Raw genomic sequence first — 15,155 nt, forward strand, 5'->3', positions numbered from 1 at the left:
AGCTGTGAAGCTGGGTTTTTTTATCAGATAAACATTTCTCGGCAGTCCGCCGAACTAAAAACCTGCAACGTTTATCCAAGAAACGAAGTACACGCGCACTTAACAAGCAGGGTAGTGTGGGTTTTTTAGTTTTCGTCCGGTCCCCGGAAACCCGATGCCATGATTAGCTTGATACGTAACTCTTTGATATCTTAGTTTACTTTTGGTGGGAGTAATGACAGTCACAGGGAAACGAAAACTCATATTGAATTTCACCAAAAACAAAATGCGTGACCTGACCTGACTGTTATCATTCTGCGTCGTTTGAAACTTCACAGAACACACGCTGTTTGTGATTTTTGAATTTCACAATATCTTGACCTTTTAGATAAAGGCATGTCCTAGTTTTATACAACAGTTTGTGGGACAAATCACGACAAGGCGTCATTCTGATAACCTGGCGGTTACGCAGCTTAAAACTGGAGCTTGTCATAGGGTTATGGTGGCCTGAAGCGACACGGGTGTGCGACGTTCCTTCACGTAGTCACATGCAGGTGGAGCTGTCGGTGAGGTAAATGTCGCCGTTTTAAATATGGCGCATTTGTAGACATAGAATAAATACGAAGGGAAAGCTGAGAATGTAAGGTCCCCCAAGGGAGGATGAGAGAGAGAAAGAGAGAGAGACAGAGACAGAGACAGAGAGAGACACAGAGAGAGGAGTAAAGAGACTGCGAGAGAGACAGAGAATGAGAGAGATAGTGAGTGAGAGGGGGTGAGAGAGACTGAGAGCGAGACAGAGAGGTAAAGAGAGAGGGACGGAAAGGGGAGAGAGGAAGGGGTAGAGAGAGGGGAGATAGAGTTATAGTGATAGAAAGAGAGAACAGGAGACAAAGAGATTGAGAAAGAGAGCGAGAAAGTGAGGGAATGAGAGAGTTGAAAATTAACACTTCTTTGGTAGCGTGTCAGCCTAATAACGACAAAATTTAAATGAAGAAAGTAAGAGAATTAAACAGAGTGGAAAGAGATACAGAAAGAGAATGAAAGAGGGGAGAGAGAAAGTGCTAGACCAATATTGATTCTTGTTTACACAATAAAGCCACGACACATACATATCGTGTTGTTTTTCATAACAACACGCGCGGGATCACTTAATGGCAGAGGACGCAACTGGTCACGATCATTAAACCGAAAACCGATGTCAGTTTGTCCAGGGCGCGCCTTTCCATATCGCATTAAGTGGCTTGAGAGCCAGCTTAAGAGGTGATATATATACTATGCAAATAAAGTAGGGGATATTTTGGTTTGAGGTGAAACTACAGGAAAATACACCAATGTCTGGTAATGACAGTAGGTGATTTATGTGGCGAGAACATTTCCGAAGAAATCAAGCACCCAAACACAAATTTGTGACAGTCATGAAGCACGTGACTTTGGATAGCACGTGCAAGGGTGGTATGCCAGATTTGCCATTGTGGCTCAAACGCATATTGCTTCCTTGAAACCAAACGCTAAGGACACTTTATTAAACACATTTAAAGGAAGCAACAGCATTGATCGTGCTACGTTTGCAACGTAGTGGACGTTTACGTGCCAAAGGAATGTTGAGGTGGGCACACGTCAGAACACTGTTGCTCTAACGCTGCACGGTTCTCAATCTGTCATCAGCAGAGTGTGGGCCCGATACCAACACACACATAACGTCGGTGATCGAAGCCGCTCTGGACGCAAGGGCAATAACTCCAGCCCAGATTTGTATGAACGATGGCATTAAGAATCGGTTGCAAACCGTCACTCAGATAAGGGACCGGTTGCAACAGGCAACTGGTGTAGAGTACATGCCCAGATGGTGCTAAATCGTGTGCTTAGAAGGCATTTGCGTGCACGACGTCCACATGTTATCACGCAACTTACTGCACGTCATTTTAATCAGAGGCGTCAGTGGTGCAGGGAACGTCAGCTCTGGGATAATCGACGTCGGGCTATTGTAATGTTTTCTGACGTATCGTGGTTCACTCTCGACGTCCTTGACCGAAGGAATCGAGACAGTTTGGAGACGTCCTCATGGACGTTTAATGGACGTTAACGTCGTACAGCATGGTCGTTTTGTGGATGTGTCCTAAACCCACAGCAGCCTCGAAACCGATGTAAGTATGGCTAAAAAGGTCGTTGTCACAATGGACACTGTGTCGTACTACGGAAATGTATCTCAGCTGATCACTGCATGGTTGACTTGCTTCTCCAAACCTATATCTCAGTAATCCAACATCCTCCCTATTCCGACCTTACAACGCCAGCAGCGCTATCTGTAGTGACGTTGGTTTAGTAACTCGATACGCCCGTGTAATTCATCCCCGCCATACGACCGACAAACATATCAATAAGTCATCTTTACTTCAGGCCATCGCCTTCTCACACGCGGGTTATATGAGCCGAGAGCGATGAGTCATTCCACACACAACAACTTGACGTATACATTCGTTGAAACATATTTACATCGTTTAGGTTCCTCGTCGTGTTTCGCTTGCGATCTTGGTCCATCAATTAAAAGGACCTGGCGACAACCGGGAAATATGTGTCACTTCACCACAGCTCACAGCTCCGTATTGGGATGTTTATACACACGAAATCTGGAATTCGTGTAGGATACTATTTAATCAAACCTGAATCACACCATTCGACGTAGCAGGGAGCTTTCAGGTAAGAGTTTGTTTGTTTGTAGTTTAACGCCGCATTCATCAGTATTCATTTTGTAAGCTTTAAGTATACATATAATTATTTATTTAACGACAATAGCTGCAAAAGTTTCTTTGTGTGTCTGTTGTTTAACATATAGCAATATTCCAGCTATATGACGTCGGTCTGTAAATAATCGAGTCTGGACCAGAAAATCCATTGATTGACACCATGAGCATCGATCCACGCAATTGGGATACGATGACATGCATCAACAAGGTCAGCGAGGCTGACCACCCGATCCCGTTAGTCGCCTCTTACGACAAGCATAGTCGCCTTTTACGGCAAGCATGGGTTGATGAAGACCTATACTAACCCGAGACTTTCACGGGTCTACTACCCAATGTAAACAATATACCTAACCACTCCCGGAAACAGGGGACATTAACGGCCAGGCTGGACCGTGTATATATGACAGTAACTACACACACCAAGAGTACCCTGTTGAAGCCTGTAGCACGATTTCATTCATACCTCGCTGAAAGCATGTTTGTTTGTCCGGGCAAACATGACCTAAAATATTTAAGCATTTATTTGAGTATCTAAAAGGTAGCGGGAGGGAATGCTTATGATCAGGACCTGACAAATATAGTTAGTGAGTGAGTTAATATTTAAAGTCACATCGGCAATATTTCAGCCATATCGGGACTAAAGCAATTTATACGTTAAGAAATAATTAATTTAAAAACAAATCAACAAACAAATTTAAAAATCAATTTTAAAAACTAGTATGTGACCATAAAAAGCTATTTCTAAACAGTACAATACATTGTAAAAACGGGCTATAGATCGCCAGCCATTGACCTGACAATAATAAGTCAGATGTAATTATATACATACTGCTATTGATTTTGGCACTGAGGGCGGGGACATCAACCGTATATAATGTAAGAACGTGATTCACTACGAGCAATTGTCGCCATCGGTCTATTCAACAATGCATAGCCCAATCTCATTAAAATCAGATCTTTGTTTTTGCGGTAGCCCATTAGGGGTCACGTCAGAACGACCTTTCATCCGACCAAACAGAGCGTCGCTTACCAAATCATGAAAGTGACAGTCGGAATGTGATTTCTAATCATGCAGCCTCGAAAACTTTAAAACGGAGTATTCCGAACGATAGTTACGGAATAAACGACTGAATCCATACAATCTAGACCATATATTAGCCAATTCGAGAACGTTCTTTTGTTCAGTTTTCACATTTTTAAGCGAGAATTTGTCAAAATATGTTTCAAAGCGTAGTCGCCAGTTTGAAATTAGTGCTGTAAACCACGAGAAAGCTGCCTTCTGATTGGCTAATGTCGACTTCTTGTCAGTAATTTCATTGGTCGGTCAGAGTTCGCGAAAGGTCGGTCTGACGTGACCCGTAATGGGATGTCCTCAGATCTTTGTTCAGCGGCAGCGAGAACTAATATCTAATTATAATGAGATTAAGCTTAGAATCTATGCTTTGCGAGCTGGTGAAGATTCCTAGTGGTTAAAGCGTTCGCTCGTTTCGCCGAAGGCCAGGGTTCGATTCCCCACATGGGCCGGGTACAATGTTTGAAGCCCATTTCTGGCATCCTCTATTGTGATATTGCTGGAATGTTGCTAAAAGCGGCGTAAAACTCATCTCATTTACCCTTTACTGTAAAGGGGCAAGGCTTGCCACGACCCTCTGTTCGTGGGTTCTAGTCTCAGATCGCCCTGATAATGTTTGTCAGGACCGTACCCATAGTCGTGGCTTTTACCAAAGTGGTAAACCTTCAAGACCTGCATCACTTCGGGCTTTCCTCCCACATCACGCCGTGATATAATTGCAATACTGTTCAAAGTGGCGATGAAACCAAATTAAGAGGCCATTGTACCTCTTTACATAACATAGAGTGAGCGCCATGCTTCAGGACAGTTCAGTTGCAGTTGTATGTGTTAATGAAGGGGATCAACCAAGGACATGAGGTAGATAGACTAGATTCAGTCTGTTGTCTAAATAATAATAATATTTTTCATTATTTCTGTTTAACGATTTCACTTTCGTTATGAGTGAGTGAGTGAAATGGGTTTAACGCCTATTTTAAGATATTCGGTTATAGCATTGCTTTTTGGATATATATTTGAAGAAAACTTCATACGAAAGTGATACAGCTCTTTCGCGCTAAATTACAAATTTGGAGAAACCCACGAAAATAGGTGCTGGCAAACCAATGATCATAACAACATCTAAACGAGGACTGGAACCCATCGCCAGCGGATCCTATCACAGCTAAGGGACACAACTCTGTACAACCTTAACGTGAGACTGGGTTCGGTCAGATTGGCAATTCAAGCAGAAGTGATTCAAGTTATCCAAAATGTATATACATGAATCTTACTGCTAATCACGACACTACGCCTTACAGCGAGGGCTCAGGTGGCCCTGTCATCCAAAGGGCCGCAATTCGCTGTCCAGAGTTGCGTCCCTTAGGTGTGGCAGGAACCTATGATGGTCTAGATCGAATCCCCGTTCAACCCCGATTGTGTTTCTTTGTTTGTTACCAGCTTGTGGGTTTCACCAACGCGGTAAACGTCTGAGACCTGCATCACTTCGGGTTTTCCTCCCACAGTAACGGTATAAATGGAATACTGTTCAAAGAGGCGTCACTCACTCACTCACTCACTCTACACCTAGACAGAAATGAACATCAGACAGAGAAACATGCACTTCTTTAAAGTAAGTCAGGGGTTAACGAATTATTTATGATCAAATAGAGACTGCGCAAGTCTTTGAGACGAGAGATCTGCGGCGTAACAGAGAGGGTCAATGCACTCTGTCTTCGTTCGTATTGAATTGCATCACAGGTGTAACGTTTCCATCGATGATAATACGTTGTTCGGAGGGGAGAGACTTTGGTATTCATTCATCATGGAATGTTGAGGGATACTGAAGTTACAACTTCTAGTTTGATGTAGGTTTTTCATGAATGTTTAACTGAAATTGACGATGCATGCATCATAATGATTCATCGATTGATAATTGCCCAGACACGAAAGAACGTAGTTAACATTAAGTATTTGGTAGATTGCCAAAAAAACCAGATAGACTTTTCACGTGATGTATAACTGCTGGAGCTAATCTGTCTCGGGAGAAATATTCCTTCATTAATTAAGACAGCTCGTGTTATTTGGTAATCAGACGAGCGTGCTTGAGTTTGGAAATACGTTTTATATCATAAACTTGTGTCCTGGTAACCGGTCACTTTATACTCACATGGTCCAGTGTACAGCACACAGGTCACAAATCAGGTGATGTTACGTAACGTTGGTTGCGGAGGGTTGGTGGATGGGTGACAATTGTCGCTTGTAAATGGGTACAGCGTGGACGGAGATGGTAATTTGGCTGTTAAGTTCCCAGCCTGCTTGGGAGCTGAGAATTAAATCGAGTTACAGTCTTTACAATTCTCTCCCCCCTCCCCCCCCCCCCCCCCCCCCCCCCCTCTCAAAGTAAAATTAACTCCCCTGTTCATCAAACCTACATGGCGGGTTGCGATTCCAGAAAAAATAAATATCTTCAGTCAGAGCCACTGGCTTAACAAGGTCATAGCGAACATTCTAAGTTTCCTAAACTTCCATGTGTTTCCTAAAGTTTATTTGCTAGATGTGGACAGTGTAAGTAATAAAGTGACTGTCAAACAGTACGTGATTTGTTTGTTTGAGCTGTCAGGTAAGAGTGTGTTGTTTAACGCCGCACTCACCAATATTCAAGCTGTACGACGGCGGTCTATAAATAATCGAGTCTGGACCAGACAATCCAGTGATTGATATTGTGAGCAATGATCCCGCCGTCGTGATATCAACCACGTCACCGAGGCCGAATACCCAATCCATTATTAGGGGACTACCATTTGGTGGAAAATTGAAAACCCCCAAGAAAAAACAACATTTGTTTAAGAAATATATTGTATGATATCATCACTGATGATAGTGATTCATAAACACATGCTCATAATATAGTCGGAATCATACAATCGTATTCAATAGAAATGTCTTATTCATAATAATAATGGTAAGAGTTTCCTCGCTTATATTTTGTACACGTGATATTTTAACAGTACAATTTCATGCGTATAATACTTCAAAAACAGAAGAATTATCGGTTAAGGAAACAGGACATAACCTAGTTAAGGTGCGACGTTGCAGGAAACGCCAGTGTCTGCGTGGATCCGGTACGTGTTTTTATGACGCTGCACATGTCATAACGCCCACGTTTGTGTCATCACGACGCGACCTCCATGTCGACCCCACCACCACCAACTACTGTCTAGGTCCGTGTATCATTACGTGTGTTTTGCAACTCGTTTACAATACGCATTGAGTGTACATGTGCCACGCGTTAGCGAAGGATCTTAGTGTGGCGGCATGTGCGAGCAGCATGTACGTGGCTTGGCAGCCGACCCGTGAACATCCGGGTTAGAATAGGTCTTCAGCATCCCATGCTTGCCGTAAGAGGCGACTAAGCTTGTCGTAAGAGGCGACTAACGGGATCGGGTGGTCAGGCTCGCTGACTAGATTAATGCATGTCATCGTATCCCAACTCCTCATGATATTAATCACAGGATTGTCTGCTTTCATTTAGCTTGGATATTGCTTAGGGCGGCGTTAACAAAGAAACAAAAAGAACAGAATACTTATCACTGTGAAAATAAGATGAATACAAAAAGAACATTGGTTGGTTGGTTGGTTTGTTGTTTTACGCCGCAATCAGCAATATTCAAGCTGTATGACTGCGGTCTGTAAATAATCGAGTCTAGACCAGACAATCCAGTGATTAATATCATGAGCATTGATCCACGCAGTTGGGATCGATGACATGCATCAACCAAGTCAGCGAGCCTGACCACCCGATCCCGTTAGTCGCCTCTTACGACAAGCATTCTCGCCTTTTACGGCCAGCATGGGTTGCTGAAGATCTATTTTACCCCGGATCTTCACGGGTCACAAAAGAACGGGACAAAGGGAGGAGGGAGAGATGTGTGGGGGAGGGTTGTGTTGGGGAGGCGGGTGCGGAGGTGTGTGTGGAAAATTGCCACTCCTAGCAATTTTGGTTCAAGGTTATACTTTGATACGATCAATGTGCGCTAACAATGAGCATAAAATTAACTTTACAATAGCATGCTAGTTCGTTATCAGGTTCGATCCAGGACCGGAGGCCGTTTACAGATAAAATCCGTCTGTCTGCAAAAGGGACTGTCGACACTGTAATTTGAAAGTGAATACGCATTTCATAGACAACAATCATGCCACTTTTCTGCCTGTTTGCATTTGTGAAGGCAAGTTGTCTTGCAGCCTCCTCATCAAAGTTAACATCGCCCAAGGTCATAAAAATAATGTTCCCCATGTACAGCATGTACTCAAAAGTATTATCAGGCTTCCTTGTACTCGGATGAGCAAACATGGCAGCAAGTATAGGTAGGGAGAGACAAGGTCGTTTAAATCCGTCAGTCCACAGGTCTAACAAAAAGAACTTTGTTTGTTGTTAAACTCCGCACTCAGCAATATTCAAACAAAATGACAGCGGTCTGTAAATAATCGAGTCTGGACCAGACAATTCAGTGATTGACATCATGAGCATCGGTCTACTCGATTGGGATACGATGACATGCATCGTTACAGGAAACAAGAGAGGATTTGGATCGCCCTTCATTCTCGGCACAATGGAAATCCCTGGAAGAAGAAATTGGTGCATACCATTGCTTGTAAACACATTGACATACATCCACCAAGTCAGCGAATGTGACCACCTGATCCCGTTAGTCGCCTCTTACGACAACCATAGTCGCCTCTTCGACAAGCACCTATCAACCCCGCACCTTCAAGCGTCTAACAATAAGAATTGCATTAGGAACCAGACCAAACATAATTGTTCACGTTGAACGCTTCACGATAGCCATGCATCCACGACTTGAATTTTATTAAGAAAATCTCATAGATTTAATTTAACTAGACTAAATTTAGAAGTGGTCATAACTCCCTTGGTATCCAGTTGGCGGGAAGAGGTTTAGTAAACAGTGACGAGCATACTGCTTTGTGCAGGCATTGACATATAATTGAAGACGAAATTCATGTTACATACAATACTTTACCACTGTGTGCTCTACGAAAGTGAACGGAAATATTTAATCTCCCAAAATGTAAATGATAATTGTTGAACATTGCAAAGACCATCTCAGTTATCAAATGTTAATGTTATGTTAAACGTTGCCAGGATCATGGATTTTTCCCTCAAAGATGATAAATGACTTGTTTATCGCCCCTTACTTGGTTATCGTCCCTTAAGAAATAACTCTCTGTAAGATGACACTTGTAAACATTTTTTAACTCTCGGGCTGGTGGCCTTCACGCGAAATGAAACTGTCTGTCTTTCTATCTATCTGTCTGTCTGTCTTTCTCTCTGTCTGTCTGTCGTTCTCGCGGCATGTTTATAAATACCCACAATTCAATTTAACAGACCTTCATGGTCCAGGCTTAGCATTTAGTGTTCCTCGTGTTTCAGATCCGTTGTGTAGGAGACAGCTTCGACTGTGTGATAAACCGACCAGGATAGCCAAATGGTGAATGCCTCCTTTGTCCCGAGCAGTTGCCTGTGTTAATTAACGTGCGCTTTTCCATGGGGTTTGTGTCAAAGAATATTTTGTTTCGCGTGATCTTCAATACGCTCCCTGTGTTTTATTTGTGTTTTCTTGAATAGTGATGTACAAACAGCCAACTTGTGAACTTCCCAAGAGATTGTTTTCTTGAAAACGTGACAGCTGTACATAAAAGAGTGGCTGTGTGAGACGAGCCCCACACGTATGAAATAACTGGTATTTTCAGTTGAACATGTTTATAGCACACATTGAAGTGCGTGAATCCGTGAGATTTTCAGTGATATTTTGTAATCGTGTCACCAACGGCTTCTAACTTTCACAATGCATTGAAAAATAACACTCGATAATATGTCTGACATAAAAGCCATATTTTATATCGTTATTTCATCATTTGGAAATTGTAAAATCTAATAAAAAGGATACATTCATATGCCTAATATTTACCGTGAATACCAGTGATAGAACACTTATAAATAATATTCATTTTTGCACGTTTCTATTATTGACTTTTTAAAAGGAAACACTATTCCAATTACCTATCACATGATCACTAACACAAACACTTCCTCAATCTAATAATGTAACAATTCAAGTGACTTAGACGTGACATACAATACACCAGACGTGACAGACAATATACCAGACGTGACATAGAATACACCAGACGTGACATACAATACACCAGACGTGACATACAATATACCAGACGTGACATACAATACACGAGACGTGATATACAATACACCAGACGTGACATACAATACACCAGACGTGACATACAATATACCAGACGTGACATACAATATACCAGACGTGACATACAATACACAAGACGTGACATACAATATATACCAGATGTCACATACAATATACCAGACGTGACATGCAATACACCAGACGTGACATACAATATACCAGACGTGACATACAATATACCAGACGTGACATGCAATACACAAGACGTGACATACAACAGATCAGACGTGACATACACCAGACGTGACATACAATATACCAGACGTGATATACAATACACCAGACGTGATATACAATATACCAGACGTGACATACAATACACCAGACATGATATACAATATACCAGATGTGATATACAATATACCAGACGTTATGTACAGTACACCAGACGTGAAATAGAAAATATCAGACGTGACATACAATATACCAGACGTGATATACAATAAATCCAGACGTGATATACAATATACCAGACGTGACATACAATATACCAGACGTGACATACAATACACCAGACGTGACAGACAATATACCAGACGTGACATAGAATACACCAGACGTGACATACAATACACCAGACGTGACATACAATATACCAGACGTGACATACAATACACGAGACGTGATATACAATACACCAGACGTGACATACAATACACCAGACGTGACATACAATATACCAGACGTGACATACAATATACCAGACGTGACATACAATACACAAGACGTGACATACAATATATACCAGATGTCACATACAATATACCAGACGTGACATGCAATACACCAGACGTGACATACAATATACCAGACGTGACATACAATATACCAGACGTGACATGCAATACACAAGACGTGACATACAACAGATCAGACGTGACATACACCAGACGTGACATACAATATACCAGACGTGATATACAATACACCAGACGTGATATACAATATACCAGACGTGACATACAATACACCAGACATGATATACAATATACCAGATGTGATATACAATATACCAGACGTTATGTACAGTACACCAGACGTGAAATAGAAAATATCAGACGTGACATACAATATACCAGACGTGATATACAATAAATCCAGACGTGATATACAATATACCAGACGTGACATACAATATACCAGACGTGACATACAATACACCAGACGTGACAGACAATATACCAGACGTGACATAGAATACACCAGACGTGACATACAATACACCAGACGTGACATACAATATACCAGACGTGACATACAATACACGAGACGTGATATACAATACACCAGACGTGACATACAATACACCAGACGTGACATACAATATACCAGACGTGACATACAATATACCAGACGTGACATACAATACACAAGACGTGACATACAATATATACCAGATGTCACATACAATATACCAGACGTGACATGCAATACACCAGACGTGACATACAATATACCAGACGTGACATACAATATACCAGACGTGACATGCAATACACAAGACGTGACATACAACAGATCAGACGTGACATACACCAGACGTGACATACAATATACCAGCCGTGACATACAATACACCAGACGTGACATATAATATACCAGACGCGACATACAATATACCACACAATGGCGACGTACGGCTAACCATGCAGCCACACATAGACTTCCAAACATCAGAACGAGGCTGAGTACACTTGGACCAATCCCAGTCGTGACTTCATCCCATCACGTGTCAGTGTCCGGGGACCATAGCACTTGTACTAACGGCTTGATCAGGCTAAGGAATCTACTTATTGCGTGTAATGTAGTTATATTCTTGACCAGGTTGTAATCGCCTTGGAGGCCTGGTGTTGCCAACACCTCATCACGGTGATGTGTTCAACCAGGTTTGTGTAGATGGTGCCCTATCGAGGAGTGCGCACCTGTTCCTCATCCCTATACACTTCTTGAACGTTAGTGCTTTCACGTTCTTGCCAATATCATTAATCGATGTGCTATCTGTAATTAAATACACTTGCAGGAATTGGTGGGTGATGGAATACCATTTATTACTTGCTACTTTCTTTATATTAACAACAAATGCTGCTCCTACGTGTATCGCTATTTCTAATCCGGAACATTCTTGTTGAAGGTGCAAGATTAGATTTGCAGTCTGAATGTTTTTCTGTGGTGAGTATGCGAATTGTGCACATTCTTACTGCCAATTTCGTCTATATCTTAGTTTAGATTTTATATATTTTAATTGTGACGTCACAGATATGTGTGGACCCGTGAAGATTCCGGGGTAGAACAGGTCTTCAGCAACCCATGCTGGCCGTAAAAAGTGACTATGCTTGTCGTAAAAGGCGACTAACGGGATCGGGTGGTCAGGCTCGCTGACTTGGTTGATGCATGTCATCGATCCCAATTGCGTGGATCGATGTTCATGATATCAATCTCTGGATTGTCTGGTCCAGACTCGATTATTTACAGACCGCTGTCATATAGCTGGAATATTGCTGAGTACGGCGTTAAACAACAAACCAACAAACCAACCAACACAGATATGTGAACACTAACTTAATACAATCACAGTTCATTACTCCATGATAAGTAGACAAGTTTCGGACACACACACACACACACACGCGCACATACATACGCACGCATACACATACACGCACATGCATACACACACACTCACGCACGCATATACACACACGCATGCACACACACGCACGCATACACACACTCACGCACGCATACACGCATGCACACGCACGCATACACGCATGCACACACACGCGCACGCACACATGCACCCTCGCATGCACACACGCACACACATCGTAGCAGTCTTCAAAGAACAATTGTTTGGAAGAAGTCAAAGCTGTGTCACGTTCGTCACAACCAAACAAGTTGTATACAACATACAACAGAGTCAATGGCTCCTAATGCAGGCAAGGACCATGTGATGCAAAATTACAATCTGCGCTTCGGATTTTTTCGGTCATGATTGCGAGCGAAATACTCGATATCGATCTGCATTAACATGACGACAAGCTATACAATGACTATAAACAATGCCTTCATCACGTTCCTATCCACGATCAATGCGTTCACCTTCGATTCCGCGATTCGATTTGTCCACGGACATGAATATTTCAAGTTTTAATCATTGCAATTTAAGGCTAAAGCGCCTGATGCCCTACAATACGCCGAACAGTGTTGCCTGTCCAAGACGCATCATTGTGTCGTTGTGCATGCTGCTGAATTTTTTATCTCCTCTTTCTCCTCATTCCTTTTCATTAAATATAACTGGAAATATAATGAAGTGAATAAGAGGTAAAAACAAAAATAACTGTAATCAGGATTATTTATAACCTTCTTCCCTACACATAGTTTGCTATGCAGAGTAGCGTCCCTTACCCGTATGAGGATTCGCTGTTATTGAGTTCGAATTCCTGATTCTTCCTGATTATCCTGCATGTTTTGTCAGCACCATACCCGTGTTCGTTGCTTTTACCAACGTGGTTAATATCGAAGGCAGGGATTACGGGAATTGTCGGACAATCACTGACTGCTATGGACATATTCTCAGCTTTTTTCGAATCCCAGATTATGATTCAGATCGCTCTTATTATTATCCTGATTTGTCTGCTCGCTACCTGTGCTCAAGGGTTGCACTAAACTGGTTAAAGTCGGATATTTGCATCACATCAAGCTGTCACGCCGCGACATAACTGTCATACCAGTTAAAGCTCACTCACTCACTCACTCATTCTGGTGACGTTGTATTACTGTGGCAATGCTGCATCAGGAATCGCACAGTATTCGATGGCGCCACGGTTAATATATTTTATGAAATTCTCTATTTAGATTTGTACCATAAGCTCTCGTGTGTGAACAATTGACTTGCCTTTGCATGTGTTTGTAAGAGCTGCCACAGTTGGGTGATAATGATCCTTAAACATATACTCATGGTATAGTCAGCATCGTACAATGGACTCTGCTTTTAATTGACATATGTTGCCTTGGAAATGTTTGTCGTCGCTTATTCATAAAAAAATATTTCAGATTAAAATAGAACATGCAGCGAAGAGGGTTTTGTTGCTCCTGCCACAGCCAGACTGGTTAGGCTTCATCATCAGATTCAGGAAAAACATGGCAAATATGCGGACCTCGCTTTCGAAATGTCACGCTTGCATCCCAAGTACCAAGTTATCCGACTCTCCCTTGTTCTCGGTCCCTTAGACCCCCCAATCTGTTGACTGGCATTGGGAGAGTACCCGGGTTTGCTACCAGGAATACAGCCCTTCTGACAATCTGGGTAATGCAGAAGGCTGCAGAAGGCTGCAGAAGGCTGCAGAAGGCTGCAGTGAGTGAGTGAGTGAGTGGGTGAGTGGGTGGGTGGGTGTTTGGGTGGGTGGGTGGGTTGGTGAGTGAGTGAGTGAGTGAGTGAGTGAGTGAGGTTTTACGCCGCTTTTAGCAATAATCCAGCAATATCACGGCGGGGGACACCAGAAATGGGCTTCACACATTGTACCCATGTCGGGACTCGAACCCAGGTCTTCGGCGTGACGGTCACTAGGCTACCCGACCGCCCCTGATGATGATGATGGTGGTGGTGGTGATGATGACCAATCACTGGTCACGCTGAAGTCCCCGTTCGATTCTCAACATGAGTACAATATGTGACAGCGTATAAACTGCACTCTCTCACCACAATAAGTTGCATGGCATTACTGAATCAAACTTTTCAACAGCAACCCTGGCGTAAACGCGGACAATCTCATAAACGCAATCTCATTAATCCGCTCCAACATTCCAAGCCCGTGACTTATCGGACGGTAGTCTGTGCAGACCGCGTTTGCTAGATCACTGAAATGTACACGCGTCTATGTGGGCATTATTTCTGGGAACATCTGTCGCTCGCTCAATCGTTGCAATGTACAACGACAGCATTGATCAACGAATCACGTGCACTGATCAGCTGTGTACATGAACAGGATATGACAAAAAATAGTCGGACATATTGCTGGACCTGCTGGTAAGGATATATTCCGTTTTGTCAAAGTGGTGTGCGCATATTGTTTTACATTT

General features: G+C 42.5%; 1 protein-coding gene across 2 annotated transcripts in view; it reads left to right on the forward strand.

The window, feature by feature from the left end:
* The first annotated feature begins 2,387 nt into the window (after positions 1 to 2,387).
* Positions 2,388 to 15,155, forward strand: part of LOC125374752 (alpha-1,6-mannosyl-glycoprotein 4-beta-N-acetylglucosaminyltransferase-like) — a 49,426-nt gene continuing 36,658 nt past the window's right edge. The window contains exon 1 of one of the 2 annotated variants that reach the window (XM_048386159.1): positions 2,388 to 2,676. The gene's annotated coding sequence lies outside the window, so the exon portion shown is untranslated. Of the gene's footprint in view, positions 2,677 to 14,927; positions 15,103 to 15,155 lie in introns of those variants that run through there. The other variant, XM_048386160.1, reaches the window with a different exon arrangement.

Source organism: Haliotis rufescens, unplaced genomic scaffold (genome assembly GCF_023055435.1).
Source record: "Haliotis rufescens isolate VD_foot unplaced genomic scaffold, xgHalRufe1.0.p SCAF_6, whole genome shotgun sequence".
NCBI lineage: Eukaryota > Metazoa > Mollusca > Gastropoda > Lepetellida > Haliotidae > Haliotis > Haliotis rufescens.